The sequence below is a fragment of the Callionymus lyra genome, chromosome 2, assembly GCF_982586985.1.
Source record: "Callionymus lyra chromosome 2, fCalLyr1.hap1.1, whole genome shotgun sequence".
NCBI lineage: Eukaryota > Metazoa > Chordata > Actinopteri > Syngnathiformes > Callionymidae > Callionymus > Callionymus lyra.
In genome coordinates this window covers 27,882,128-27,888,127 of record NC_141819.1, presented here as the reverse complement: position 1 = coordinate 27,888,127, position 6,000 = coordinate 27,882,128, and positions in this window count along the sequence as shown.

Sequence of the window (6,000 nt, the reverse complement as noted above, 5' to 3'; positions counted from 1 at the left end):
GGAGACTCTGTTTGACAACAGATTGGAACTAATTTGGAGAAATATTTGTAGCTTTTTTTTTTTTAAAGATGGAGTTGCTCGGAAACATTCAGAGGAGACATGTTGCTACTGTAGTCCAGCTGAACCAACAGTGAACCTGCTTCATCCAGGTGAGCATGCATCAACTGAAAATACACTTTCTCCTGAATGTTTAACTGTCAAAGATTATCGCTTGAGCGTGAGCATGTTGTCAGTGATGGGGTCAATGTTAGTTTCTTGTTGTTTTTCATGACGAGGATCTAGAAAGAACATGCTCATGCTTGAAGCCTCTTAGTTAACAACTGGCTGCTCCAGGACAACTAATCTCCAGCAATACAACTCAAATAATGGCCATTACTTTTACAAATATGTTGGTTTGCGGAAAGCAACAAGCCTTTTTTAAATGTATTTGTTAACGAATAAGTCATTTGAAAGTGTATGAACCTTTACAAACTGATTATATTTTTATCAGATTGCATTACAAATGTATATCTTTTTATGCCTCCATTAAAAATAAGTGTCTGGTAAAAATATAATTGAGACAAATTGATAGTGACGCCGATGAACGATTTATATTCTTTGCATCGATGAACTGCACCGTGATGGTTTCTTATGTCGTCCAATGAGGAGTCAGCTTCAGGGCAATTCTGTCTTTGTCATTTAATGTAGTGGGGGTTGCTTAACTCCCAGGTATTAGCACTAATCTACATGTGTGCACGTGCAGGTAACACTGCAGATCTGTGACTCAAGAAAACCACAGGATATTTTTTTTTTCATGACTCAAATGAATTTACCACTCATTAAAAAGGGTCAAAAGCACCTTCCAGAAGAATATTAAATAAAGACAACATGTACAAAAACAACACACACACATAAATATACTGTATATATTTATTATAAACACAACCCCTTGCAATTTAAGTCAAACTAGCAACTCTTCCACTGATCTTGTTCTCTTGGAAAACAGTCTTAAGTACATTCAGGAGTGAACATGGCGACAACATAAGCCATAGCTTAGTTATTTTAAAAAGCAGATGATCGTACACAGAGCCAGCGCACTGATCCTGTTTAGTGTTAATGATATAATTGGGCTGTATTTTTAGGTGCTACTCCCAGACACAGGTAAAAGTGTTGTTCGGTTCACACGCCAACAACAACAGTGAACCCTCGCTCTTCAGTTTGCGTCCTCTAAGCTTTAGTTGGTGATCCATCTGGAGTTCATGCACTGTATCAAAGGACAAGTGAAGAAAAAGTACATTAGTTTGTACAAATGAATAAATAAATTGAAGATCTGTGCCCATAGTTTGTAACAAGGGCAGATTCCGTCAGAAGGATCAGATCTAAAATGTTGTCAGCTTTTAACCAAAAACTTGAAATACAGATTAAACTATTTAAGATTAAAATAAAGTTGCAGACTATCTTTTTTATGGACCTGGAAATGACCCCAGTAATAAATTGTTCAGTTTAAGAAGTTTCTTTAAACTCTCAAAACCATTTACCACCAGAAATGACAGATAAACACAAGATACTTACAAGACCGATGAGGATGTTGATGAATACGATGATGATATTGATTAAAATTACAGTGATGGAGATGATATCGATGATGACGATGTTGATATTAACAATGATGATGACGATGATGATAATAAAAATGATGATGGTGACGATGACAATGATGATGATGATAATAAAAATGATGATGATGACGATGATGATAACAATGATGGGGATAACAATGATGATGATGATGATGATGATGATGATGATGATGATGGTGATGATGTGATGATGATGAAAACAATGATGATAATGATGATGATCACAGTGATGATGAAGGTGATGTTAATCGTAACAATGATGATAGTAATGAAGGTGTGGATGATGGTGATAGCAATGATGATAGTGATGATGATAATGATAGCAATGAAGATAGTGATGATGATAATGATAGCAATGAAGATAGTGATGATAGTTGGGGGGATGATAGCAATGATGATGGTGATAACAATGATGATGATGGTGACTGTGATGATAATGATGGCAATGATGATGATGATAGTGATGATAGTGATGACGACACCAATGATGATGATGATAACAATGATGGTAATAATAACAATGATGATGATGGTGATGATGGTGATGATGATGATAACAATGATGAGATGATGATGGTGATGACAATGACGAGATAATGATGATAACAATGATGGTAATAATAAAAATGATGATGGTGATGATGATAACAATGATGAGATGATGATGACAGTGATGATAATGGTGATGATGACAGTGATGAAAGTATAAGTGATGATGGTGATGATGATGATGATGGCGATGATGATGGCGATGACGATGATAACAATGATGGTAATAATAACAATGATGATGGTGATGATGATAACAATGATGAGATGATGATGATAGTGATGATAATGGTGATGACGGTGATGATGGTGATGATGACAGTGATGAAAATATAAGTGATGATGATGATGGTGATGATGATGATGGCGATGACGATGATAACAATGATGGTAATAATAACAATGATGATGTTATGATGATGATAACAATGATGATGGTGATGATGATAATGATGATGGCGATGATGATGATAACAATGATGGTAATAATAACAATGATGATGGTGATGATGATGATAACAATATTTATGGTGATGATGATGATGATGATGATAACAATGATGGTAATAATAACAATGATGATGATGATAACTATGATGAGATGATGATGATAACAATGATGGTAATAATACCGATGATGATGATGATGATAGTGATGATCAATGTTCCCTCTAATCTTTTTGGCGTCAGAGCAAACACACCATCTCCCCGAGCGGTCCCTTGTACCACTATGAGCAACATCAGATGTACTGTCATCAGGCCAGTATAGCATCTATTCAATATTAACTGGGATAATATAATTGATTTATGTAATAACCATGTCATCTTTGACAATTAATATTATGCTTCCTAGCTACAATATTATGATTTAATTATCAATTTCTCTAAATTCTACATTCAAATGATATAATATTTTGTGGAATAGTCACATCTTCAATGTCAGTCCATGATTGTTACCCATGGAAAGTATTTATTTATCATAATCTTAAATTTTCCATTTAAATGATCTAAAACAGGGGTGCTCGCACTTTTTCGGTTTGCGAGCTACTTTTACAATGATCAAGTCCACAAGATCTACCTTCATCAAATTTGCTCAACATAAGTAAGAACATACTTCACTCAGATGATTTGCACTGAATGAAGTGAATGGACTGATAATCAGTCATGATTGAAGAATGTGTGGATTTAATCATCTTCATATAAATGCTGACTTACATAAATAACTAGAGTCAGTGGGGAGTATATTTCCTCATAAGAAGATACTTTTCCTCTGAGAGTAACTTCCAAAGATGTCCATGAGACCTGGTCTTAAGTGTCAGCCTGTGTTAAATCTCATCCTCCACTGCAGACATGTTCAGACTCATATGTACTAAGAATTGCATTGATTTCCAACTAAAAATGGTCATTCATTCGAACCCGAATGATGCACAAAAATATTCATGTGTAAGAATCTGTGCTTGACACGAATTCAATCCCTTTTCCTTTGTTCATCAAAATCAACAAATAATTTAGATGTGTTCATCCCTTTCCATGCCTCCATTTCAATATGTCGATCATATTTAAATGAAGCACAAGACTAACATTTCTTCTTTCTGTGATCATGAAAAAAACAAATGAAAACATGAATTTAAACTAACAGTTTACAATTGCTAATTTTAAACATGTCTGACATGAATCACACTAATGTAGATGAGTTCAGATGTGCTTCGGTGTAAATGTTTATATTTTACATACACGCTTATTAACAAGAATACAGAGGCGACCAGTGGATTATTTAACTTTTAATAAAACGCACATTAATTTGTTCGATATATTATTAAAAAAACAAAGCTTATAATTCTATATCGTTTTTCTGAACTGCGTAAAATGACTGTCGGTAACTCTGCACGTTTTGCTCTTTTTATTCTCGATTCATATTAACTGCTGTGCGTACACTGGAAGAGGCGGGAGCTCAGATTGGCTGCTGTGCATGTCAATCAAATTGAAAACCAATCGGCGTACTGTTGTTAGCACGCTAACCTGCACGGTGCCACAGCGTGTATGGGCGGGCACATGCACAAGCGCTGTGTGCTATGATTGGCTGCGTAGCATAAGTAAACCGTATCGTATCATTGGCTGGACACCTGTCACTCACTGAGGTGCGCCGCAGAGATGTTCTTGTGCGCGGAGTTTTTTCGAGCGGTGCGCGATTGCGCAGGCGCGCAGCTTAGAGGGAACATTGGTGATGATGATGATAACTATGATGAGATGATGATGATAACTATGATGAGATGATGATGATGATGATAACTATGATGAGATGATGATGATGATGATGATGATAGCAATGACGATGATGGTGATGATGACAGTAATTAAAATATAAATGATGATAATGGTGATTATGATGGTGATGATGATGGTGATGATGAGATGATGACAGTGATGAAAATGTAAATGATGATAATGCTGATGATGATGGTGATGATGATGATGGTGATGATGGTGATGATGGTGATGATGACAGTGATGAAAATATAAATGATGATAATGGCGATCATGTTGGTGTGATGATGATGGTAATGATGATGATGATGATGATGATGATGATGATGATGATGATGGTGATGATGATGATAATGATGGTGATGATGATAGTGATGATGATGATGATGATGATGATGATAGTGATAGTGATGTTGATGATGATGATGATGATGATCATGATCATGATCATGATAGTGATGTTGATGATGATGATGATGATGATGATGATGATGATGATGATGATAACTATGATGATAACTATGATGAGATGATGATGGTAATTATGATGATGATGATGATGGTGATGATGATGATGATGATGATGATGATGATGATGATGATGATGATGGTGATGATGATGATGATGATGATGATGATGATAACTATGATGATGATGATGATGATGATGATGATGATGATGATGATGATGATGATGGTGATGATGATGATGATGGTGATGATGATGATGATGATGATGATGATGATGATGATGATGATGGTAATGATGATGATGATGATGATGATGATGGTAATGATGATGATGATGATGATGATGATGATGATGATGATGATGGTGATGATGATGATAATGATGGTGATGATGATAGTGATGATGATGATGATGATAGTGATGTTGATGATGATGATGATGATGATGATAGTGATGTTGATGTTGATGATGATGATGATGATGATGATGATGATGATGATGATGATGATGATGATGATGATGATGATGATCACTGCATCCTCCCTTACTCTTCTCACCGTCCATCTGTCTACCCCCCCATCCTTCCTCCCAGCCGGTCACAGCAGGAGGCCGTCAACAATGAGTCTGGTTCTGCTCGAGGTTTCTGCCTTCAAAAAGGATGTTTTTCCTCGCCAACTCCACGATGTGATTTACTCATTGTTGAATTGCTGGGATCTGTTTTTCCTTTCTCCACTATAGTCTTACTTCAACTGTAAAGTGTCTTGAGACACTTTCAATAATATTGTACATTGTCCATTTAAAAAAATAAACTGAAACTGAAACTGAATTGAATTGAATTGAATTGAAGATTTATGATGATGATGATGATGATAGTGATGATGATGATAGCAATGATGAAAGTGATAATGATGGTGATGATGATATAGCAATGATGAAAGCGATGATGATGATAACAATGATGATGATGGTGATGATGACGATGATGATAATGTTGATGACAATGATAACAATGACAATGACGGTAATGATGGCACCAACGATGATGATGATAACAATGATGATGATGGTGATGATGATTATAACAATGACAATGAC